A 26,586-nucleotide genomic window follows, 5' to 3' on the forward strand; every position below is an offset into this window, starting at 1 on the left:
GCTGAGTCCCGAACAACCTTGCAACACTTGCTTTTTGAGAGCTTCTTTCACTATTCTGACTGACCTTTCGACTACTCCGTTTGAAGCTGGATGATATGGTGGAACGAGAGTGTGTTTGATATCATTCCATTTCATGAATGTTTGGAATAGAGCAGAACAGAACTGAGGGCCATTGTCAGAAACAAACTCTTCAGGTAAGCCATGACATGTGAAGAGAAACCTCATCTCATCCATGTGTAGGGATTTCACAATAATTTCGAGATTTCCTACAGTTCCGAAGATTGAATTTTGATTAAAGAATACCTGGGTAATATACCTTTAAAAATCCAGGGATCAAAATGGCCACCAGGCCGCGTGGCAGAAGACAAAAAAAGGACTTGAAAAGGCAGCCTGCTGTGTCTGTGAAAAAGGTGAAGATCAAAGATGGCTGACCAGACTGCCGATCAAAGGCAGTTCAGGGAGTTTCCCCTCCCTGCAGAGACAATCGATGTGTTTACAGAAACTGCTACAATGTTTACACAAAGAATTACTGCGGTTTCAGTCTGACCATAAGGACAATGACTTTTGTTTACACTACTCAAGCAATCAAGGAAATAGACATGCCTTTTTTTTCAAACCACGGCAGCTTTATTCAAAGCCCAACACAGACAATGAGGACACATTTAAACTGAAAAAAAAACTGTTTAAACGAATGGGTAATTCATCCAAAATCCATTCCAGACAATGGGGACAGCTTGGATCCCTTTTGTCTAGCCCAGATACATCTGGATTTGGGCAGGCCCCAAATGGGGTATAAAAGATAGCTTCTCAGAAGCCTCTCACTCTCTGTGGCCTCGCCTCCGTGCCCTCTACAACGTGGGAGCCTGCCTAAAGGAGTGGAACACCAGTAGTTTACTTTTAAAATACTGGGGTGTTTTTACTTCGGGGCAGTGAAGATCAAAGATCGCAGGGCATGGAGCAGGCGGTTTTCATTGGTGAGCATATATTTTTCTGGCCCACTACAAGGCAACTTAGAATAGGTATAGGGGTGGGAATTAAGTGGGAATTTTGTTAGAACTGTGATTTTAATCAATTTTCCCTCGTTGTGTCTGTTCTCTCCTCCCCTATTTAAGTAACAGTGTTGCACTAGCAGATAAGGCTGTAGTGAACACTGAGAGTAGCTGTATTAAAGTGCTGTTTTCAAGTAAAAGCCACTAAGCAAAGGTGCTGTAGTGAGCAAGGTGTTTCTATATTAAAAGTGCTATTAAAAGGGTGTTGCACTAAGCAGAGAAGTGCTTCACTGTATTTAAATAAAGAAGTGTTGCACTGAGCAAAGAGCGCTCTAGTGGACACTAAGTGTACTGCGTTAAGCAAAAGTGCTGTACCAGGCACAGGTGTGCTGTATCGATTATTTTAAGTTGTTTCTTTCTTTTGTTTCAATAAATGCTGGTCTGTTTTGCACCCAAACCACGAGTCACATTTTCTGTCTACATCGCTACCGAATAAGTCCGGCGGTCAGAACCAGGAATAGGGGAGCGCTTCGAAACCGCACGGGGGTCCCTGGAGCAGCTCAGAGGCTTCTGACTGGCCAGAGACAATAACCCCAACCCCGCTGTTAATTCCTACACATGGTATGTTCAGTTGTAGTATTTGATCCCATGTGTTTCACTTCAATCCACTTTGAGTGACTATCTACAAGTACCAGGAAATAATCATTTACTTCTCACAGAAGTCTACATGTACTCTCTGAAAAGGTCTACTTGGCCATCACCAGGGTTCTAGTGGGGTTTTGGGTGGTTTTTTTCTGCAATTTTGGCAAAATTTGCTGACAAGTGATTCAAGATCACTGTCCAATCCAGGCCAGTAAACAAAGCTTCTTGCAATTGATTTCATACTGATGATCCCTGGAGGTTCAGTATGAAGTTCGGCCAGAATTCTAACTCTCAAAGAAGTAGGTATCACCACTCTGTTTCCCCACTTGATACAACCTTGCTCACAAGACAATTCAATATGATGGTTATAGAATGGTTTCAATTTTGTGTCCATACACTCAAGGCTTTTTCATACACTCTTTTCAGTACTGAGTCTTTTTGAGTCTCATCTGCAATCTCAGTTGCATTCACGGGAAAGTCTTTGTCAACTGCACCTAGCGTGAAAATAGCGCCTTCATTCCCAACACAGGAGTCCTCATGTGGCAACCTGGACAAGGCATCTGCGATTGTGTTTTGCTTTGAATTGCGATATTCAATCGTGTAGTCATATTGTGACAACAACACTGCCCAACGTTGCATTCTTGATGCGGCAATTGCAGGGTGGCAGATTTGGGCCCCAATATTGCTAGGAGCTGTTTGTGGTCAGTTATCAGGGTAAACTTTCTGCCGATCAGGAACTGTTGGAATTTCTTGATTCCAAACACTATGGCGAGTGCTTTCTTTTCAATTTGCATGTAGTTTCTTTCGCTCTTTGTGAGGGTTCGCGATGTGAATGTGATTGGTTTTTCTTGGCCGTCATCCATTATGTGGCTTATGACAGCTCCCACACCATAGCTGGAAGTATCACACTTTAGCTCACACTCTGTGTCGTAGTGCACAAGTAGAGCATCGCTAGAGAGACTTCTCTTACAAGCGTCATAAGCTTCCTGTTGTGTTTTTGTCCACTTCCAATGGACATCCTTCTTGAGGAGCTCGTGGTGGTGGTGATGATGAAAGGGAATTCTAAACTGCATCTGGGCATCAATCCAAAGTCATTTACATAGTCCTTAACTACCCACTTTACACCATTGATGACATGCAGCAAAAGCAAAGTTTTGTGTTTGCAAAGAATGGGCTTGACACATTGTATTAGGTGGCGAATTGAGTAAGCTGACTAACATTTCAGCATCATTTCCAAAATACCGATGGTTGTGTGCGACTTTCAGAATCTCACAAGCTCCAGAGGAAGTTCAGAGGCATTTGAAAATCTGGAGGGAGTCATGGTGGATGATATTTCATGCAGATGAACAAGATCATAATCAGAAATTTGAACACCTGATAAAACAATGTCAACAAAAGGTGCCAAACTGTTGCGTATGAGAAAAGAAATGAGATGCAAAACAGATCAGAATACAGTGTTGTCTTCAGAGAGCTAGAGAAGTGATTTACTGGCTTCTGATGAACAAATACATAAAGAAACACATTACATAGGTAAGTTGTTGCAAACTAAACAATAATCAAAAAATACTAGAAAGGCCCTGGGAGATAATAGGGTGCAAAGGAATTGTCATATGTTTTCCAAGTGAGGTTATATGAGACAATAGAACACCATTTAACTTGAGAAAATTTCAAAGATTTCCACACAATATCAGTAGCATCATGTCGTCAACTCACCAAGGTCTCCACAGTCAAATGACAAAGCAGAAGATGCTACTAAAATGGCAAAGGCACTTCTGGAAAACTCTCCTGAGTCTAGCACTGTAAAGTCTGTGGGTTGTACAGTTAATAACGACACAGACTTCAGGAATAACAAACAAACAGGTCTTTACTATTCGAAGGTCAGGGCGAATCTGCCCAAGGAATCATGCCATAACACTTATATACCGGTGTGGTCACCGTCGGTATTACAGTATACAGAAGCCAAACAAGTAGTGCCACACCTAAAGTAGTTCTCTTAAAGGTGAACGGTTACATACAATAGTTCTCTTAAAGGTAGACGGGTACATACACTACAATCCTCCCTTTTTAGCTTATTACATACAGAGTCCCCATTAAACATCACATATCTTCAACTTCATATAAAACAATTTACAGACATAGTCTCGGTGGGAAACAGTTCACAGGTTCAGTCTCTGCGGGAACAGTTCACAGATTCAGTCTCTGATCTTGACTCGGTCCGAACAACATCTCTTTGGTGTAGATGGTTCACATTGCTAGCGTGACTCCTCCATATCCTTTTCTTGACGTAACAGCTTGAACTTTCGTCCTGCTGAACCAGCAGTGCTGACTTTTACAACAACTGGGTTGCCTTGATATTTTCCTACTTCCCAACTGATTTAACTCCTTTCGTAGGGTCCACGCATGATCTGGTAGAAGTGATAATATTTGCGATAGTTATCATCTCCTGCTTCTTCTTTTTCTTTTCTGCTTTTTGGAGACTCTCGGGGCTCCCTTATCAGCTGCCAGCTGTAGCGCCACCAACTCTCTATGTTCCTTCGACTTTAAGTGCTTCATCCTGATTTCGGCACTTTGGGAGTTTCCATCACAAACTGGGCAGACCACATCCTCGTAATATTCAGTGTCACTCAACAGGTCATGGTAATATTCGGGTTCGTCCTGAGTTAGGCCAGCGAGAGGGCCTTCTACTTCCTCCTTACCCATCTGGACGTTAGCTGACTGTGGTTCCTTCCCTAGACATCTTTCTTGAAAAGACTTCTTCATGCATTCATCTTCATCCCGCTCTTCCTGGGTTTCCTGCAAATCCTTCACTAATGACCTCATTTGTGATTTCAACACTTCCCCTTCCCTCGGGGATTGATTGATCGGGATATTCAATCCTTCTACTGGAGCAGCTGTTTCAACATTCTGTTGTTCACATAGACGCGATTCAGCGTACTTTTGGCATCCCAGTAAAGTCTGTTTTGCAACCTCAGCTATTTCCCAAACTTTTGAGAGCTCCGAACTCCTTCCCGTTGAAGATTGAAGCTCGTGTTCAGATTGTTCCCATTGCAGAGTCTTTTCCCTCAGCATATGAAGGAGTTGGCTGACCGTTAACTCTTCCACGGGAACACTGTGGATCAGAGTCTTCTCCATTTCATCCACCTTTTCCTCCAATGCTTCCACCTTCTGTTCCTCTTGTACTTTGGCTTTCAGCGCTCGGAAAAGTTGCGCCCTGATGCTCTCTAGCTCATGTTCAGGGACCATTCTTACAGTCTCTGTGTTTCTTACAGTTTCCTTTTCTTCCACTGAAAGGATTCCCAGTTGAATCTGTTCTTCAAGTTGTTGAACCTCGGACATTGCCGCCTCATATTTGTCTTGGGTTTCCTTCAATATTTTTATGAGTTCTTGGACATCTTGTCTTTCATGTTCTGCCATGTCTTTCACCTCTAATTTCTCATCTATGGATGGAACTTCTACCGATGAGTCTGTCTTGGCCTTGAGCTCATCAAGAATTTCCTGCAGCCTTTGGACTTCTTGCTCATGTTCAACCTTTAGTTGTTCATATGCTTCTACTGAAACTAGCTTTTCGGAGGTTGCCGAGTTAACCCCCTCCAGAATTGTAGCCTGGGCCTGTTCATACTGTTCTTTCAACTTCTCACACTCTGCTTGTAAGGAGTCGTAGAGAAGAACTGGAATAACATCCTGGCTTCCTGAAGATTCCTCTTCATTTGCTTCTTTCGCAATTTCCTGTTGGAGTTCAGCCAAGGCTGCTATGCTATCTGCCTCTCGAAGTCTCACTGCCATCAAATCTTCTTTATTCCTGCAGTCTATCTCAGCCATTTTCCGATTACTTTCATTTAACTGAGTGAGTAGTCCCTTATTCTGGGCTGAGAGATATTGCACCTTCTCATGTAGACCATAGCACTCCTTCTCTGCTCGACATAGCTGGTTACTGCTGATTTGGTTCTGTGTTTCAAGTTCCAACATCCTTTGCTTAGCTTCTTTCAGTTTCACCCCTATAAGCTCCTCTTGCAACATGGCCACATTATTCACATCAGGTAAAGAAGCGTTTCTCTTTTCCATGTCCAAGATTTTTTTCTGCATCTCTTTAAGTGCACACTGTGATTCAGCTTCTCTTAACCTTGCTTGCACTAGCTCCGTCTCCAATTGCAGAACAAAATCCTCAGTGTAGCGTGGTTTGCCTTTATGCTGTATCTCTAGATCATGCAAATATTCTAACTCCTGAACATCATAAGGGAGATGTGATCAGCAATTGGTCACGATGGCTCTATGGTCGCTCTTTGCTTGAGCTAGCTTCCTCTGCTGTCTTTCCAGGTTCTCCCATTTGGTGTCCCAGAACTTTTCCATTGTTTTCATCTCTTGTACGAGACGGTAACTCAACTGTTCTAATTGTTGTCGTACTTTGAAATAAGTTTGAGTCCGAGTTCGGTGTTCTTCCGTCGTGGATAAATCCTTAACTTGAACAGGCTCAGAATTCTCTGTCAAACTGGAGTTCTGCTCTGAAGCTTTATTCTTCTCGGTAGCATAAGCCTTTATGCATGTCTTCGTTTTCTCCACCATAGTCGGCAAGTTCATTTTAGCCTTGTCTTCCATATTTGAGTTGGTCTTATCGTCATCCGTTTCAGAATCTGAGCTGATAGCTTGCACCGAGTCCTCACTCATTGTGGCTTTTAGATAGTGCCATTCCATGTCTATTTTCTTGATCCACTCTCGTCCTAGAAGTGGTGGTCCTCCCTCAGATAATACGTACAAGTTCATTCTTGGGTGTTCTTTACCCCTATCTCTCACCTTGACTCTTATCTTCCCCATGGGGTATATCTTATGCCCCGTGTATGTCTGCAATATGAACTTGGTATTTCTTAAGGGTATGTGAGAGAATAGCCAGTGGTAGTCCCTTCGATTTATGACTGATAGAGCTGATCCAGTGTCCAACTCCATTCTTACTTGGACTCCAGCTATTTTTAGTATGACCCAGATAGTTTGTAGGTCAGCTTCCTTACTCACATTGTGAATTCTCAGGCTACCCAGCTCCTGGCTGTTTGGGTCTGAGTCTGAATTCTGTTCGTCTGAACTCTTCTCAGCCACCTTGTGTACCTTGTTGTACTTTTCTTGTGGTGGCTTCCTTTGGTTGTTGGTCTTCTTCCCTGACCGGCATACCTTAGCGATGTGACCCAGTTTGCCACATTTCCTACATTCTTGGTTCTTAAACCAGCATTGATTCTGGTCGTGTGTTGTCTTCCCACAACGATAGCATTTTGTTGTACTTGAGGTAATTTGGTCCAACCCGAGTGCCGCCGCCTTTAGCTGCATTTCCGCCGTTCCTTTCGCTGCGGCTTCGTGCGATGCGGCTATAAGGACAGCCCTGTCAAGTATGAGGTCGTTCTCTTCGAGTAGTCGCTTTTGTGTCCCTTCCTTGGACAATCCGCATACGAACTTGTCTCGCAGTGCCTCTGTCAGATTCCCTCCGAACTGGCAGCATTTCGCTAGCCTACGCAGTTCGACCAAATATTCCGCGTTGCTTTCGTCTTTCCGTTGCGTTCTTGCATAGAATTTGAATCGTTCAGCCAACATCAATGGTGTGGGGTTCAAGTGGTCCTTCAGAACAGCCACAATCCCTTCGAAAGTCTGATCCGCTGGTTTAGCTGGTGCTAGCAGATGCTTCAAGAGCCCGTATGTCTTTGCGCCCATCGAGTTTATCAATGTTATCGCTTTGTCGTCTTCCTCTATTTTGTTGGCTTCACAATAGATCTCGATGCGTTCCACGTACGTGGCCCAGTCTTCTATCTCAGAATTAAAATCGTTAATATTCCCTCGCTTAGGCATCTTCCTTTCCTTGGGAGCAGCACAAGTATTTCTTTAAATTCTTATTTATTATTTATTTATTTCTAAGATGGCGGTTTTTCCCGCGAAAATGGCGGTTTCCCGCTCTTTCCTTCTCTCCCCGCCCCTTCAATGGCGGTCTCCTGCGTCTGTCGTCTTCTCCGCCTAATGGCGGCTTCCCGCGTTTCTTCCCTGGTGGGAGGGGTACGCTTTCCCCACAGCGGACAGGTTCAGCCGCTGGGCTGGCTTCCGCACAGCTCCCCTTACTCGGCTCTGTCTTTCTCTCCCGCTCGCACGGCTCTACCGGCGCTGGGTACCCCATTTACGGAGAACAGTTCAGCCGCTGGACTGGCTCTCGCGCAGTCTCTCTCCCCTTGCTCGGCTCTGTCTCTCTCTCCCCCACGTTCGGCTCTACCGGCGCTGGGTACCCCGTTGGTGGAGAATAGTTCAGCCGCTGGACTGGCTCTCGCGCAGCCTCCTTTGGTCGGCTCTGCCTCTCCCACACGCCTGGCTCCCGTTCGCCTCCCAGCCCTCACGCAGTCCGGTGCTTCCCTCCCCGGCTGCGGCTGAGTTTCTCTCTTCCCGCGCCTGCTCCCGGTCTCAGCGCTTCGTGGCTTCGGTCGCTGCCCGGCTTTTCCCGCCGATCGCGGTCCGGCTATCTCACGACGCCGTTGGACCCGCCTTCCTGACCAGCTCTGCTCCCCCTCGACCGTGGTCGAGTGCACAGCCCTTATCCTCCGGATTTCGTTACACTTTTCCCTACTCACAGCCTCCGCAGCCGCCTTGTTTCCTGCTGATCAGCTCACTCCGCACCGTGGTAGAAGGGTAGTCAGTGCCTGTTGCTGATGGAAGCTTTTGTTGCTAAAGTCTTCCTCCTTTCTATTGCTGCAGCCTCGTGTTTTCTTCCAGCAGAACGACGAGGGCGGTTGCCTCTCTTCGACGCTCTTTAGTTGCTTTGGTAGTCTTGCCGCAGGGTACGATCGGACTCGTCGCCACTGTAAAGTCTGTGGGTTGTACAGTTAATAACGACACAGACTTCAGGAATAACAAACAAACAGGTCTTTACTATTCGAAGGTCAGGGCGAATCTGCCCAAGGAATCATGCCACAACACTTATATACCGGTGTGGTCACCGTCAGTATTACAGTATACAGAAGCCAAACAAGTAGTGCCACACCTAAAGTAGTTCTCTTAAAGGTGAACGGTTACATACAATAGTTCTCTTAAAGGTAGACGGGTACATACACTACAAGCACAGACACTTATTATTGCTCTTCTCGACTGGTACAATAGATTAAGTAGGTTATTACATAAAAACAAATTATTTATTTCAAAGGAGCTGGTATTTGAGAATAAGCTATGTGATCAATCCCTAGATTGATTCCTTGGATGAGAGGGCTGTCCTATGAGAAGAGATTGAAGCTCATATTCTCTGGAGTTTAAAAGCATGAGAGTTGATCTCATTGAAACGTATCAAATTCCTTGAGGGCTTGACAGGATAAATGGTGAGAAGTTGTTTCCCCTGGCTGGAGTGTCTAGAACTAGGGGTCATAGTCTCAGGATAAGGGGTCGGCCATTTAAGACTGAAATGAGGAGAAATTTCTTCACTCAGAGGGTTGTGAATCTTTGGAATTCTCTACCCCAGAAGGTTGTTGTGGATGCTCAGTTGTTGAGTAAATTCAAGACTGAGATCGATAGATTTTTAGGCACTAGGGAATCAAGGGATATGGGGATAGGGCAAGAAAGTGGAGTTGATGTAGAAAATCAACCATGATCTTACTGAATGGCGGAGTAGGCTTGAGGAGCCTTACGGCCTACTCCTGCTCCTATTTCTTATGTCATGCTCTTATGTGAAGGAGGCATTGCTACATGTTAGCCAAAGGCCAACACAATTGTAAGACACTGCACTTCTCATATTCTAAAACAGTGTATATCCTACAAGTAATGTACGGCTCCTGTATGATACATTTGTGTTACGCATAAAAAAGATGCCCAACTTATGGCAGACATCTTTGAGTCAAAGGTCTGTTCAGAAGGGCAGATTCTGCATCCCGCCAGTGAATATTGTACACAATTTACATGGAAGCAACTCATTTGGCTTTGTAGTGATTTCACATCTGTACCCAATTAGTTGTATTTGTGTAAATAATTTAATATTTGCCTGCGGTGCACTTAATGTTATGGAGTAAAGAGCAATGCCATGTAGATCACATTGAGCAAATCTACGCAGATTCTTGATGTAAAATAAATAAATTGCTACCAAGTCCCAATTTATTTTCTTTCTTTCCTGACATATATATCCTATTGCTTACAAGGCTGATTATACAGAAATGTATTTTTCTGTGCCTAAAAACTATTCCACATAGCAGGGTTCCAGTGTAATTTAAAATTTGGCCAGGACACTGTAAAGTCTGTGGGTTGTGCAGTTAATAAATACACAGACTTCAGAAGTAACAAACAAAACAGGTCTTACTATTCGAAGGTCCGGGCGAATCTGCCCCAGCAATCCTGCTACAACACTTATATACTGGTGTGGTCACTATCGGTATTACAGTATACAGAAGCCAAACAAATAGTGCCACACCTAAAGTAGTTCCCTTAAAGGTGAACGGTTACATTCAATAGTTCCCTTAAAGATAGACGGGTACATACACTACAATCCTCCCTTTTTAGCTTATTACTTACAGAGTCCCCGTTAAACATACATATCTTCAACTTCCTATAAAACAAATTACAGATATAATCTCGGTGGAGTCAATGTCATATAAAACAATTTACAAATATAATCTCGGTGGAAACAGTTCACAGGTTCAGTCTCTGCGGAAACAGTTCATAGATTCAGTCTCTGATCTTGACTCGTTCCAAACAACATTTCTTTGGTGTAGCCGGATTACCTGGCTAGCGTGACTCCTCCATAGCCTTTTTCTTGACGTAACAGCTTGAACCTTCGTCCTGTTGAACCAGCAGTGCGGACTTTTACAACCAACTGGCTGTCTTGACATTTTCCAGTTTTTCAACTAATTTAGCTCCTTTCGTAATGTCCCGCCTGGAATGGTAGAAGTGCTAATATTTTAGACAGTTATTATCTTCTGCTTCTTCTTTTTCTTTTCTGCCTTTTTCAAACTCTCGGAGCTCCTTTCTCGGCTGCCAGCTGCAGCGCCACCAACTCTCTATGTTCCTTAGACTTTAAGTGCTTCCTCCGGATTTCAGCACTTTGAGAGTTTTCATCACAAGCTGGGCAGACCACATCCTCGTAATATTCAGTGTCACTCAACAGGTCATGGTAATATTCGGGTTCGTCCTGAGTTAGGCCAGCGAGAGAGACTTCTTCTTCCTCCTCACCCGTCTGGACGTTAGCTGACGGTGGTTCCTTCCCTAAACATCTTTCTTGAAAAGCCTTCTTCATGCATTCATATTCATCCCGCTCTTCCTGGGTTATCTGCCATTCCTTCACGACGGACCTCATTTGTGAGTTCAATACCTTCCTTTCCATCGGTAATTGCGTTATCAGGCTATTTAACCCTTCTACTGAAGTAACGGTTTCCACATTCTTCTGTTCACCTTGACGTGATTCAACGTACTTTTGGCATCCTTGTAAAATTTGTGTTGCCACCTCAGCTATCTCCGTGACGTTTGAGAGCTCCGAACTCGTTCCCCCTGAAGATTGAAGCTCGTGTTCAGATTGTTCCCCTTGCAGAGTCTTGTCCTTCAGCATATGAAGGAGTTGGCTGACCGTTAACTCTTCCCTGGGAACACGGTGGATCAGAGTCTTCTCCATTTCCTCCACCTCTTTCTCCAATACTTCCACCTTACGTTCCTCTTGAACTTTGGCTTTCAGCGCTCGGAAAAGTTGCGCCCTGATGCTCTCTAGTTCATGTTCAGGGACCATTCTTACAGTGTCCTGTTCTTCCACTGAAAGGATTCCCAGTTGAATCTGTTCTTCAAGTTGTTGAACCTCGGTCATTGCCGCCTCATATTTGTCTTGGGTGTCCTTCAATGTTTTTATGAGTTCTTGGACATCCTGTCTTTCGTGCTCTGCCATGATTTTCACCTCTAATTTCTCATCTATGGATGGATCTCCTACCGATGAGTCTGTCTTGGCCTTGAGCTCATCAAGAATTTCCTGCAGCCTTTGGACTTCTTGCTCATGTTCAACCTTTAGTTGTTCATATGCTTCTACTGAAACTAGCTTTTCGGAGGCTGCCGAGTTAACCCCCTCCAGAATTGTAGCCTGGGCCTGTTCATACTGTTCTTTCAACTTCTCACACTCTGCTTGTAAGGAGTCGTAGAGAAGAACTGGAATAAAATCCTGGCTCCCTGAAGATTCCTCTTCCTTTGGTTCATTCTGTAAATATTCTAGTTCCTGAACAGCATCAGGGGAATGTGATTGGTATTTGACCATGATGGCTCTATGGTTGCTCTCTGCTTGAGCTAGCTATCTCTGTAGTCTTTCCAGGTTCCCCCATTCGGTGTCCCAGAACTTTTCCATATTTTTCATCTCCTGTACGAGACGGTCACTCAACTGTTCTAATTGTTGTCGTACTTTGACATAAGTTTGCGACCGAGCTCGGTGTTCTTCCGTCATGGATGAATCCTTTGCTTGAACAGGCTCAGAATTCTCTGTCAACCTGGAGTTCTGTTCTGCAGCTTTATTCTTCTTGGTACCATAAGTCCTTCTGCATGTCTTCGTTTTCTTTCCCATCGTCGGCAAGTCCCTTTTAGCCTTGTCTTCCATATTCGACTTGGTCTTATCATCATCCATTTCAGAATCTGAGCTAATAGCTTGCACCGAGTCCTCCCTCATTATGGCTTTTAGGTAATGCCATTCCATGTCTATTTTCTTAATCCACTCCCGTCCTAGAAGTGGTGGTCCTCCCTCAGGTAATACGTACAAGTTCATTCTTGGGTGTTCTTTACCCCTATCTCTCACCTTGACTCTTATTTTCCCCACGGGGTATACGTTATGCCCCGTGTATGTCTGTAATACGAACTTGGTATTTCTTAAAGGTATGTGGGAGAATAGCCGGTGGTAGTCCCTTCGGTTGATGACTGATAGAGCTGATCCAGTGTCCAGCTCCATTCTTACTTGGACTCCAGCTATTTTTAGTATGACCCAGATGGCCTGTAGATCCGTTTCTTTACCCACATTGTGGATTCTCAGCCTACCCAGCTCCTGGTTGTTTGGGTCTGAGTCTGAATTCTGTTCGTCTGAACTCTTCTCAGCCACCTTGTGTACCTTGTTGTACTTTTCTTGTGGTGGCTTCCTTTGATTATTGGTCTTTTTCCCGGACCGGCATACCTTCGCGATGTGACCCAGTTTGCCACATTTCCCTACACTCTTGGTTCTTAAACCAGCATTGATTCTGGTCATGCGTTGTCTTCCCACAACGGTAGCATTTTGTTGTGCTTGAAGTAATTTGGTCCACCCCGAGTGCCGCCGCCTTTAGTTGCATTTCCGCCGTTCCTTTCGCTGCGGCTTCGTGCGATGCAGCTATAAGGACAGCCCTGTCCAGTGTGAGGTCGTTTTCTTCCAGTAGTCGCTTCTGCGTCCCTTCTTTGGACAATCCGCATACGAACTTGTCCCGCAGCACTTCTGTCAGATTCCCTCCGAACTGGCAGTATTTCGCTAGCCTACGCAGTTCGACCAAGTATTCCGCATTGCTTTCGTCTTTCTTCTGCGTTCTTGCGTAGAATTTGAATCGTTCAGCCAGCATCAGCGGTGTGGGGTTCAAGTGGTCCTTCAGCACAGCCACAATCTCTTCGAAGGTCTGATCCGCTGGTTTATTTGGTGCTATTAGATGCTTCAAGAGCCCGTATGTTTTTGCCCCCATCGAGTTTAGCAATGTTATCGCCTTGTCGTCTTCCTCTATTTTGTTGGCTTCGCAATAGATCTCTATGCATTCCACGTACGTGGCCCAGTCTTCTATTTCAGAATTAAAGTCGTTAATATTCCCTCGCTTAGGCATTTTTCTTCCCTTGGGAGCAGCACCAGTATTTCTTTAACTATTCTTATTTATTTGTTTGTTTCTAAGATGGCGGTTTTCCCGCGGAAATGGCGGTTTCCCGCTCTTCCTTTCTCGCCCCGCCCACTTCAATGGCGGTTTCCCGCTTCTGGCGTCTTCTCCGCCTAATGGCGGCTTCCCGCGTTTCTTCCCGGTGGAAGGGGTACGCTTCCCCCACAGCGGACAGGTTCAGCCGCTGGCTGGCTTCCGCACAGCTCCCCTTACTCGGCTATGTCTTTTCCTCCCGCCCGCACGGCTCTACCGGCGCTGGGTACACCCCGTTAACGGAGGACAGTTCAGCCGCTGGACTGGCTCTCGCGCAGTCTCTCTCTCCGTACCCGGCTCTGTCGCTCTCTCACCCGCACGTTCGGTGCTACCGGCCCTGGGTACCCCGTTGGTGGAGAACAGTTCAGCCGCTGGACTGGCTCTCGCGCAGTCTCTCACCCTGTTTTCGGCTGTGTCTCTCACCCACTCCCGCACGTTCGGTTTTGCCGGCTCTGAGTACCCCGTTGGTGGAGAACAGCTCAGCCGCTGGACTGGCTCCTCGCAGTCTCTCTCTCCGCACCCGGCTCTCACCCGCACGGTTCCCGTTCGCCTCCCCAGCCCTCTCGCAGATCGGTGTTTCCCTCCCCGGCTGCGGCTGGGTTTCTCTTCCCGCGCCTACTCGCAGGCTCAGCGCTTCGTGGCTGCGGTCGCTGCCCGGATTTTTCCCGCCGATTGCGGTCCGGCTGTCACCCGACGCTGTTGGACCCGACTTTTGGCCGGCACAGCTCCCCCTCGACCGAGGTCGAGTGCTCTGCCCTTATCCTCCGGATACTTCTACACCTTCCCCTACTCACAGTCTCTTCGGCCGCCTTGTTCCCTGCTGATTGGCTCACTCCGCACCGTGGTAGAAGGGTAGTCAGTGCCTGTTGCTAATGGAAGCTTTTGTTGCTAAAGTCTTCCACCTTTCTCCTGCTGCAGCCTCGTGTTTTCTTCCAGCAGCACGACGAGGGCGGTTGCCTCTCTTCGACGCTCTTCTTGCTTTGGTAATCTTGCCGCAGGGTACGATCGGACTCGTCGCCACTGTAAAGTCTGTGGGTTGTGCAGTTAATAAATACACAGACTTCAGAAGTAACAAACAAAACAGGTCTTACTATTCGAAGGTCCGGGCGAATCTGCCCCAGCAATCCTGCTACAACACTTATATACTGGTGTGGTCACTATCGGTATTACAGTATACAGAAGCCAAACAAATAGTGCCACACCTAAAGTAGTTCCCTTAAAGGTGAACGGTTACATTCAATAGTTCCCTTAAAGATAGACGGGTACATACACTACAGACACAGCTTGGCAAAAGTCCCAGAGCGCACTACAGTAGACAAGCTGTTCACTGTTTTTTCTCACCTGGAAGAGAGGGAAAGCATGTGACGAATTGACTATTAAATTTGACTGAGAGGACAAGTAAAATTTAATCATTCTTCAATCCCAATTTGTTTGGCTTTCCCCTCAATTCCAATGTTATAAAACATTTTGCTAAATCCGCCAGATGATACTGCTCATTGATATACCAATAACACAGTGCCATGAAATGTTAGAATGAGGCTTCATGCCTCTCAATTGGTCCATTAACTCTTGAACCTCCGCCAATGAGAGAACACATTCTAAGATGCCACTTTGCTGGGAAATCAATAAGAAATTTAATTGGGCTCTTTCATCTTTCAATGTCAGCTCACAACATAGGCCAGAACTGTGATGTGTTCATTCTAATAATGACAGACGTTTTAAATTATATGACCTGACACCTGATTAGCTGGAAATCTGGCCTTTGGAACCAGTTCGTAGTCAATCTGAGATTAATTTTCAGTGATGTGGGTCTCAGCTCTCAGATGGACAGTGGAAACACAGCATGAGTAGATAAGTTTACTATTCCTTCTGGGGGAGAAATTGGGTGAGTAGCGCCACCTGTTAGCGCCTAAAGAGGCAGTCAGTGGCTGTAGCGCCACTGGCTGCGCCTCCCGCGATATTCAGCAGGGGCGCTAATGGTGGCGTTAGCCTGTTGCGCTGCGCCGCCACCGATGACATCATCGGTGTGCGCAGCGCCCTATTAGCGCCCCGTTCGCGATATTTGGTAGCGAACTCCGCTGTAGCGCCGTTCGCTACCCGCGCCCGGTTCACGGGGCCTTGCTGTGCCGGCAGCGGCGCAAGTTAAGGTGAAGGTGCGGGGCGGCCGCCTTTTTCGGCGGCCGCCTGCCAGCACCTCCGTCCCCGGCCTCCTGACCCCACCCCCGCGGCATTGCCGGCTGTTTCCCGAGAGCCCGGCACTTCTCCTTGGTGCCGGGCTCTTTTGCCGGCACTCGCGACCAGGGATCGCGCTGTTGCAGGCCCCTCCCCCTTAACAATGGGAGGAAGGCCTGCAGTACCGCAGCGTGCCATGCCGCAGCGTGTGGCACTGCGGCACGTTGCGCTGCGATATTCAGTTTCAGCGCCCTAAGAGGGACGCGGAGCGCCTCGAGCCTCGCCCCGTGTCCCTCGAGGGTTTCTGAAATTGAATTTCTGGCGATCGGTATTACTCCCAACGCAGCGCAAAAATCAGCGCCCAGGCGAACTTGGCACCAGTTTGGCGCCTCAACCCAATTTCTAGGCCTCTGTGTCTACCCCCAGAAAAAAACTCTCCCAAGTCATTAACAACTGCACTTTCAAACTCCCAAATGCTTAGCTTTGGTAGTCCATATTTCTGCAACTGTCAATCTGCTGAGCCATTCCCTCATCGCCATCTTAGATGTCCTTGTAACCAGAAAAATCTCTACTCTCTTCCATTCTACTAAAGGAGAAAATAGAAGAACATCTAGAAGCCAAAAATATAATGGGCCGTATTTTCCGATCGGAGGCTTCCCGTGTGCGGGGGCCTCCGATCTGGAAAAAATCTACGCACTTACCTGAGGGCTCCCGAGGTGTGTATAGTTCCGATCCTGGGCCTCTCCAACTCCAAGTGCGCAGGGCCCACATATCCCAGAGGCGCATGCGGTTCGCAAACGTCCCTGGGATCACATGGGCCATGGGGAGCCAATCAAAGAAGGGAATCTCCCTTCATACACTTGACAGATAGACCTGTCAAATATATGAATGGAGATCACCCCAAAAACACTTTAAAACATTTAAAAAAAAAAATTTTTAACTTCACTTTTTTAAAAAAAAGTTGAAATTACAATAAATTTAATATTTTAAACAAAAAATTATTTTTTTGAAAACAATAATTAAAGTTTTTTACAGGACTAAAATAAACTTACCTTTTTTTAAAGTATTTTTAAATGATAAATGAGTGAAAATTTTTCTTTTTTTTTTACTTTTTCAACTCTTATCCTGGTAAAAGCAGGCCTTACACCTGCTTTTATCAGGCGTAAGAATTCTAAGGGTTTTCTGCGGGCGGAGGGTCTCCAGAAAATGGAACTATCCGCCCGCAGAGGCCCTTCTCTAAGGCAGCCAGAGGATCTGTCAAGAGGGAAATCGCTTGGCATGCTTGAAACTGGCATTTCCGATATCCCTATGGGTGTGTACGCACTGTGTACACACCCGTAGGAATCGGAATATCTGGCCCAATAATGAATAGTCAGCATGGATTTCAAAAGGGAAAGTCTTGCTTGACCAACCTCATTGAATTTTTTGAAGAGGTAACAGAGACAGTAGACAAAGGGTAATGCATTAGATGTAATTTATCAAAATTTTCAAAAGGCCTTCGATAAGGGACCATGTAATAGACTAATGAACAAGGTCAGAGAATGCGGAGTCAGGGGACAAGTAGCAGAATGGATAGCTAGCTGGCTTCAAGACAGAAAGCAGAGAGTAGGAGTAAAGGATAGCTATTCACAGTGGCAGAAGGTGGGAAGTGGTGTTCCACAAGGATCAGTGCTGGGACCACTGTTATTCATAATTTATATTAATAATTTGGAATCAGAAACACAATTTCTAAATTTGCGGATGACACCAAATGGGGGGGATAGTTAATACTGAGGAGGACTGCAACAAATCACAGGAGGACATTAATAAACTTGCAGAATGGGCATATAGTTGGCAAATGAAGTTCAACACAGATTAATGTGAGGTACAGTATTACATTTTTGGTAGGACAAATAGGGAGGTCACTTCTTACTTGGAGGGTGCAAGTCTGGGTGGGGTAGAGGAGCATAGGGATCTCGGAGTACAAATACACAAATCTCTAAAAGTAGCAACACAGGTTAACAAGGCCATAAAAAAAGCAAACTAGGCACTAGGGTTTATTTCTAGAGGGATAGAATTGAAAAGTAGGGAAGTTATGCTAAACTTGTATCGAACCTTGGTTATACCACAGCGTACAGTTCTGGTCGCCATGTTATAAAAAGGATATAGAGGCACTGGAGAGGATACAGAGAAGATTTATAAGGATGATACCAGAAATGCAAGGGTATACATATCAGGAAAGGATGAACAGGCTGGGTCTCTTTTCTCTTGTAAAAGAGAAGGCTGAGGGGTGACCTAATAGAGGTCTTTAAAATTATGAAAGGTTCTAATAGAGTAGATACAGAGAGAGTGTTTCCACTTGTGGGGAAGAGCAAAACTAGAGGCCATCAATATAAGATAGCCACCAAGAAATCAAATAGGGAATTCAGAAGAAACTTCTTTACCCAAAGCGTGGTGAGAATGTGGAACTCGCTACCACAGGGAGTAGTTGAGGCAAATAGTATAGATACATTTAAGGGGAGGCTAGATAAGCATATGAGGGAGAAGGGAATAGAGGGTTATGCTGACAGAGTTAGATGAGGGAAGACGGGAGGAGGCTCGAGTGGAGCATAAACGCTGGCATGGGCTGGTTGGGCCGAATGGCCTGTTTCTGTGCTGTATATCCAATGTAATCCTGGCTGCTCCTCTGGTATGGCTCTTTTCTTTACCCCCTCAAGTCCAATTTAATGCTGCATACTGAGTTTGGTGTTACACATCAGGACTTGTCAGAATCAAGATACGGGAAGATGACAAAAGAAAACATGGGAATTCCCACAGAAAAGAATTATATGAAATTTCAGAACATAACAATTTCACTCTGAAGAAAAATTTGATAAACTTAATTTAAAAGTTAAAAATAATATGCAATATTTAGTTAAACGTAATAGTATGTAAGGATCTTTGCAAAGTTAGGGCTAAAGCAGGTAATTAATTTGGGCAGCCTTAAACTCACTACTCATTGTCGCTGTAAAGAGGGCGATTATATGTTGCCTATTGTAAACTTTCCCGGGATATTGAGCAGTATAGCTAGTATCTAAAGACTTCTCATTCAATCATATTCAGGTTCTATTCTGCTAACTCCTTGTAGTAACAAATGCAACTTCTATAATTCACTTTCAGCAATTAAACATTCAGTTCAATTTAAGCCCATCCATTAAATCTGAGCATAAGTCCAACAAAAAAGAGAGCAGATAGCTGCTGTGGTGAATGTCAGCAGTTTAGACCCGAGGTCACAGGAAGAAGTTTAATGAGCTCACACGAATGGTCAAGGTCAGTGAATTCATCTTCAAATGCCATATCCCACCATCTGCACCACTAGCTTCACACACTGTTCAATGCACCACTCCCCCATCACTCACCTACCAACAATCTCTACCAAACATGATTCATACCTCACATTCATAGCTTCACCTCACCATCACCCACTTACCACTGCTGCAAGCCTCACACCCACATCTCACACCTGGCACACGCTGCCAGCTATTCAACCATAACAGGCATATCATCCAAACACATTGCACCACACTCACTGACACACTTCACCCAAACACATTGCACCACACTCACTGTCACATTTCCCTTTCTCTTGCAGGCCAAGGTGGCTTACAACCTGCGGCAGCAGGACATAACTGGTGGGGGACAGGCGCGCCTGCATAACCTCACCCCCATGGAGGAGACGCTGCTGGCCATTCTTGGGAGGACAATTGCTGAGCCCATGGCCAGCGGCGGGGCTGAGGCAATCCAAGATGAGGGTATCCTCATACCTAATCCTCTTTCTCACATCCCACTTCCCCCTCATTCCACAATCTCTTCTGATTTACAAGCTGCACATGGTGTAAGTACGCACATCTTGCTTTCCGCGCACCCCCCCACCACCGCCTTCCCTCACCACAACCCTACCCTTGTGCCTTTCTCATTTCAGAGACCCAAGAAATCAAACCTGCCCAGCAAGTGGTGCAAGAAGAAGAGGGAGAGGAGAGTGATGATGAAGAAGAAACACTGTTACTCGATCTGACACTTGCCGCCACCAGCTCAGATACTGATATTGCGCATAATTTCGTGGATAGCATTGAGGCGGGATCTGCATGTGGTGAGTCACCGAGCACGAGCGGGCTGCAGCCAGGGCAGGGGGAAAGGGTAGCGCAGGTGCCAGCTCCCCGGAGGGCGAGGTTGCACACGGGTCCTGCTACAGAGGACTTAGATGAGGACTTTGTTGGGGCGACCTACAGAAGAGCACCGATGGGTATGCACAACAAAATGCTGGGTGCATTGGCAGGCCATGCAGAAAGCCTGAGTGCAGTGTCAAGGAGCAAGGAGGAGTCCGGCACCAACCTTGCAGAGGGCTTTGCACAGAGCTTGAAGCCTATGTTTTTCTGCGTGTAAGTGTTGGCCAACTTCATTAGCGCACTTGTATACCCAATCATGATTGGGAGTCTGATGGATGTGACTCAGCTTCCATTGGAGCACAAGCAGAAGCCACCCAACGTCTGAGTGCTGCAGTGGAAGTTCAGACTGAAGTCATGCAAGCTCAGGCTGCTCTAATGCAGGCTCAACTTTCTGCCACGTAAGCTCAGACTGCTGCCATCGTGGCTGGGTTTACCACTGGGGAAAGGGGCTTGCAGGGTGTCACAGCAGTCCAGCAATCTACCTCCAGCAGATTACCAGGATTGCCAAGGCGCCGCCCTGGGAGAGTGGTTGTAACTCCGTGGAGCACGAACCTGCTGTCCTCTCTCAGGATGACAGCATTCGTCCTCCCACCACTGCCGCTCCACCCAGTGCCCTTGCTGTTGCCCATCAGCCAGCCAGCCCAGACTACTGCCGCCTATGCCGAGGTGGTGCAGTCCACAGCCGGGTCTTCTAGGCCCAGAGCCTCTCAAGGTCGTCCTCCAAGGCCATCTGCAGTCTCCCCCACTGAAAATCAGCAGCCTTCCACTGGCCATGCTGGAACCAGTGGGATAGCACTGAGTAGGAGCACTAGGACAGGCAGAGGCACATTAAAGACAGGCACTGAGGGAGTGCACAAGGGGGATTAGTTGACTTTGTTATATAGCATTGGATTGAATCATTTATAAATTATGATTGGAATGTTTATTTTGTGTTGGCTTTCATTTTAGCTTTGTGCCCAAGAGGATGTTGTGCTGGTCAGCAACAGAGGGAAGGTAAGGTGTGGGACTATTGTTGAATGGGGAATGGGGTTGCCTTCAGTGGTACTGTAGTCGGTTGAGTCAATCACAGACAGCCCGGGCTAAAAGAAGCTGCCTGGGTTGCCTCCTCCTCTTCCGCTTCCTCCTCCTCTTCTGCTTCCTCCTCCTCCTCTTCCGCTTCCTCCTCCTCCTCAGTTGGTCAGTGTATGCCTGATGTCAAGGGCTATGCCCTCATGATGGCGAGGTTGTGAAATGTGCAGCAGACCACGACGGATTTTGAAACGCGCTCTGCTGAGTACTGCAGGGGTCCTCCAGAGCTGTCTGGGCAGTGGATGCGTTGTTTAAGGACGCCAATGTTCTTCTTTATCAGATTCCGTGTGGCAGCATGGCTCTCATTGTACCCATGCTGCCCACATGTGGTTGGGTTGCGGAGTGGAGTCATGAGCCAGGTGGTCAGTGGATAGCCCTTGTCGCTCAGTAGCCTCCCTCTGGTTTGTCGTGGTGGCTCAAAGACTGAAAAACAACCTTCTCCAATTGCACTCCGTGTCACCTCACCAACGTTAAATATCTCTAGAAAGCTCCAAACAGTTCCATAAACATACACAGGGCCAATAGAAATTAATCAGCAACTTACCTTAGCGTGGTTGCTGACCCCTTTAAATATTGCTGGTGGGGGGGTTTCTTTCTGCTGTTGAGTGCATGTTCAGCTGTGCGACATTAAGACAGGGTGTTAGCTCCAATGTTGAGGACATAAATGGCAGCGCTGGTGTCAACTGACTTCACAATCTGCCTACTCTACATACTTCTGGCGCACGCTCCCAGCGCCGATGCTAACACCCTCACCAAGACGGCGTCCAGTGCGGCACGCACCAGAAGTGTGCATATACAGCTGGTCGACGTCATTTTTGTCACAAAGAGGCAGGCATAGCACTGAAAACTCGCGCGCTACGGAACCGGATTTCTAGCCCTATGAGTTTCATTAGAAGCAGGCAACAGAAGATTATCCTTACCTAATCTTATACTAAAATGAACCAAAGTTTAATTCTTTGAATTGAGGAAGCAAATTTCAGGAAAATGTCCCTTTAGCATGGTGCATCCTGCATTTCTCCCGATTCTCTTAAATCTGCTTTGAAACTTGATGAGCTCTCTGTTTAAAATGCTTAATTGTCTCTTTTCAATGCAACATATGGTGCAAACAAAATCTCTGGAGTACGGTAATTAGAAAACATTGTGATTAATTGTGCATCATAATGCATAATTAATCAACAACCTAGCTGCTGCACGGAAACTAATTATCATATAAGTGGAAACTGATTATTAACTACAAAGTAATAAAAAGGTAATTGTTCCCCACTGTACTTCAATGTTTAGCAGATTGCATCAAAGTGACAGTATTAGGAATTATTCATTTGTAAGAGGGCTTAGATTCAATTGTCATTAACCAAAACTAATAATGAAATCTTGTGTTTGGGGGCAGGGTTTAAATATTTTATATTATAGTTGCCAAATCAATGGCAGTTTACTATGACTATGAGGTAAATGTTCATCTTCAGCACTAAACATGGGAGACACATGCCCGAAATTTCTAATGTGCATTCCCAGTGCATGAAGCTCTGTACTAGGACTACTGAAGATGAAGATGTACCCCTATGGGAATTTATTCAGTTATGTTCCCTCAGAATTTGGCCACCTTGATGTCTATTTTCTGCTGTGTGAGTCCACCATCAGCAGGAATTGGCCATGGTCTTTGCTGGGGCTATTCCCCATAGGTAGTGGGAGACTTTTCTTTCAACCAGTTTTCTCTCCTCCTCTCCTGAAGTTGTGTATCTGGCTATAGAACAGTGCGACAGGCACCAACAGTTCTCCAAGACCTTGGCTCCCCAAGTAACCACTCTTCATGCGACAGTGAGTGTCGGCTTGCTATTTGGCCATAGAGGCCATCTCCTGAGAGCCATTTTAAAACTTATTTATTGAAATACTTCTATCCAACCATTATCCTATAATACAGTTCAGCGAATGCCCTGGTAACAATGCAAATAACGTCCTTGTGGCACTGTTATTCATTACTGGGGATATTTCCACCGGGATGCTTTATACAATCCTCAACCATTGTTTGATTCCAGCATCCCAATGAAGGATTTCACACACCCAGAGGGCAGCAATGTTTTATTTTGTAAAAGAAACCTAGTTTTTTTAGTCAAGTGTTTAAGGTTTATGGAACCAAGGCGGGTAGATGGAGGTAAGATGCAAATCAGCCATGATCTAATTGAATAACAGAACAGGCTCAAGGTGCTGAATGGCCTCCTCTTGTTCCTATGTTCCTAGTACATTAGAATATTTGGAATTTGGAATTCAGATGATTTCTCATTTGTAGTTTCAGAATGCTACAGTTCTGAAGAAAATCTTTTATCAGAATTTTTTGAAAATGATCCTTGTGATTTGCCACATTCAGAAATAATAATGTACAAATGCCTTTTCTATTATTTGTGCCTTCAGCTCCAGATATCTAACGCAATGTCGCACACATATTATTCTTCAGTATCAAAATCAACTCAAACTGACGTGGTGACATCTATTTTTTTACAAGGAGGGAAAAATTCCCACACAAAATGAAGGATCATCAGAATGAATCACAAACACACACAGGCCTTCTCAGTTCTTTACTTGCATAGCTATTTGTAGACACATATATAGAACTTGCATTTATATATCACTTTTCACAACCGCAGGATGTCCCAAAGCGCTTCACAGTCAATGAAGTGATTTTGAAGTGCAGTCACTGTTGTAATGTAGGGAAACGCAGCAGCCAATTTGTGCACAGCAAGCTCCCACAAATAGCAATCAGAGATATGACCAGATAATCTGTTTTAGTGATTATGGTCAAGGGATTAATATTGGCCAGGACAACTGGGAGCACTTCCCTGCTCTTCTTTGAATAGTGCCATGGGATCATTTCCAACCACCTGAGAGGACAGATGTGACCTCGATTGAATGTCTCATCTGTAAGATGGCTCCTTGGACAGTGCAGCACTCCATCGTGCTGCACTGAAGTGTCAGCCTAGATTACGATTTTGGAGTTGATTTATATGTATATACAGGAAACTTTTTTTTATCCGGCACGGATGGGACCGACGTGGTGCCGGTTCATCAAAAATTCCGGATAACTGAAAGCTATAGTAAAAGATACGGAGCTGAGAGCTCCGTATAAAGCAACAAACCTGTTGCTTAGCAACAGCTTCAGAACAATGGTCACAAGTTGCAAGCATCTCTGTAGCTTAGCAACAGCTGCAGCCACACCCTTGCACAGCAACAAATGGAGGGAGGCAAGTAATAAAAGTTACCTGAACCTACTCCTGAATTTTGCCGGTTAACCGAGATTTCCGGTTATTTAGGTGCCGGTAAATCGAAAGTTTCCTGTATAATGTTTCACTGTGTTTCCATTTCTTCATTTTGTGTCTCTTGCTCAATCTCATGATTGCACATAAAGGCAGACACTAATTCTGTTAATCCAGCACAGAAACATCCATTTTGAGGTAATCAGATAGATTGATCTGGGAGGAAACATCTGTTGAAGCATCATCGAGTGCAAATGAGGAAGGTCAAGTGGAGGTGGCAGCGAATGAGCAATGAGAGGAAAGAAAAAGTAAAGAACTTGCAGGAGCAATTCGTTGTGGGACTGATTACCATTCATTTCAATATTTGTGTGGGTCTAATGATGCCAGCGTGCACAGCTTGAAAAATAGTCAAAACTTCTGCCTTGGAATCAGGCGTTAAGCTCTCGGGCCTATTGCCTAGGCTCTACAGGCTTCGCTAGCCCTGGGCAGGAGGGCCGCTCCCTGAGCACGACATCACTGAATCGGCTCAGATATCAAATTTTGTTTTGGGTGTTTACCTTGATAGTTTGGGATTAAGGTTACAGTAATAAAGCTATTCCTTTGAGTAGATTTATTACTGCAACATTAGCACAATTGTTAGTAGCAGTGATTGAGTCAAAAACATACAGAAGTGGTTAGCCTAGGAAGATATACATTTCCTTGAACCCACTGATGGTCAAAGGGTTAAATGTCAACAAATGAAATATATTCCATCATCAAATTTCAATTTGGGAGCCAACAGCATATTTTAGAGATCTGAGGCAAAATGTTTGTACAAAACATTCTGTTCAGCAAAATAGGCTGATCTATCATTCTACAATCGGCACAATGGCTGAGTAGGATGATGAAAACTGCTTCCAACCAAAATAGACGCTATATCGTTAATTTCTTCTTTTTGCAGTTGCTTTTTCGAAGTTGACAGTGACAGCTCTACTGTACTTATTAAAAAGCTCTGCCTACTTGTCTATTATAGTCAAAGCCTGCCTCTCCTTTAGTTCCATGCACTGCCACATAGTTCTATCACAAGAGTGCTGATTTTAAAAAGTCCTGATAACTGCCTTATGTCATTGGAGACCTGACCAGACACACAAGAACCTTCTCAAAAGGAAGCACTTTGCATTTCACTATAATCATGTAAGGATTAACAAGCTAGACTTTAATAATCTCTGCATTTTATTAGCACATAGCATTAGTTGCACAGTAAGAAGTTAATTAAGAGGGGAACTTATTTTGTGCTAGCCAATCTTGACATTGAATGTTGGCCTTTTAGAAATCTAACTGATGCACAGCAGAGAAATGGATGATCTTTCAAGGACTTATTCAGTAATATGACTACGAGCATAACTTCTTAATTATTGAATTACTTTTGGAGGTCTGTATCTTAGCAACAAGTTTTCATCCGGGAGATACCACTCAAAAAAATCAACTGTGTTGTCATCATAAATATTAATGGCTTAAAGTATGCAATACAGGTTGGACCCCAGTAATCCGGCACCCTCGGGACCAGGCCGATGCCGACCACTGAAAATTCCGAACCACTGAAGGTGTCGAAAGTCACCACAAACACCGCCACCACCTGCTCCTCCTCTTCCTGCTGCTGCCCTCCCTGTGCCGCCACCGACCCCGCCGCCCACGGGCTGCTCGGGCTCGGGCTCCATCTCTCCGCTGAGCCGTCGGTGATGCTGCGCGGTCCAGGCGCTGATCCTGACCCGGCGGCGGTCCCGGGACCCGAGCCGGACCCATCCCAGGGAGGGAATGTGACAGCAGGAGCTTCCTCGTGCCGGACCACTGAAGGTGCTGGACCGTCGGGTGCCGGATTACCGGGGTTCAACCTGTAGTTAAACCAATGTCAAAATAATAAGCTTGGGGCTAGATTTTCAGTATAGGCAGTTTTGGGGCGCTAACCTTAGCGCCCACCCGAAGTTAGCGCCCGCCCCAAAGTAGCGCCCCGTTGCCGGAAATTCAGTGGCTTCGCCCTAAGAGGTTGGTGGAGCGCTAAAAGAGGCATTCCACTACTATCTTTAGGCGCTAAGCCGGCGGTCCAGAGGGATAGCGCCCAGGCGGGGCGCAGCGCGGGTGCGATCATTTTTGGACTGACAGCAGACCCCGTGGCGCCGATCAGCTCTTAAAGGGGGAAGGGACGAATTGGTCCGCTGCCACGCCCTGCACACTGCAGCCTTGCAAAGAGGCCTCAACACTGCTGCTCAGCCCCAGGGAGTCATGGCAACGCCAGAGAAGGCCCGTCAGCGTGCCCTGCGCTTCTCAGAGGGTGATCTGGACATAATGGTCACAGCTCTGGAGGTGAGGCGCAAGATCTTGTTCCCAGAGAGTGGGAGGAATCCAACCCACCACGACTACACCAAAGCCTGGAAGCAGATCG

Source organism: Somniosus microcephalus, chromosome 24 (assembly GCF_052327205.1).
Source record: "Somniosus microcephalus isolate GS21.2 chromosome 24, FLI_Smic_1.0, whole genome shotgun sequence".
Classification (NCBI taxonomy): domain Eukaryota; kingdom Metazoa; phylum Chordata; class Chondrichthyes; order Squaliformes; family Somniosidae; genus Somniosus; species Somniosus microcephalus.